Source organism: Egretta garzetta, unplaced genomic scaffold, assembly GCF_000687185.1.
Source record: "Egretta garzetta isolate BGI_Z169 unplaced genomic scaffold, ASM68718v1 scaffold356, whole genome shotgun sequence".
NCBI classification, from domain to species: Eukaryota; Metazoa; Chordata; class Aves; order Pelecaniformes; family Ardeidae; genus Egretta; species Egretta garzetta.
Genome location: NW_009260019.1, coordinates 510,518 through 510,831, shown reverse-complemented (window position 1 = coordinate 510,831; position 314 = coordinate 510,518).

Sequence of the window (314 nt, the reverse complement as noted above, 5' to 3'; positions counted from 1 at the left end):
GCCCAGGAGCTGCCTCGAAAATGCACTTTTGCCGTGGTTTGCCCGTCCCGTGGGGCTGGGTGCTCCTCACCCACACTGGCACTGCTGGGAGCCGGCTCCCCCTCTGCGGGGGGCTTCTAGAGCGGACGGGACTTCAGCTGGGATGTACTGGCACCGCATAAGGGAACAGGAAGGCTTTTGGCAGGGTCCAGGGCTCTTGCCAGGAACTTCCCATAAAACTTCTATAATAAAGAGGACTTTATTAAATAAAGTCTTGGTAGGAAGAAGAGCGAGGCGCATGCTATGTCTGTTCAGCTTCACTTCCCCCAGGGTGC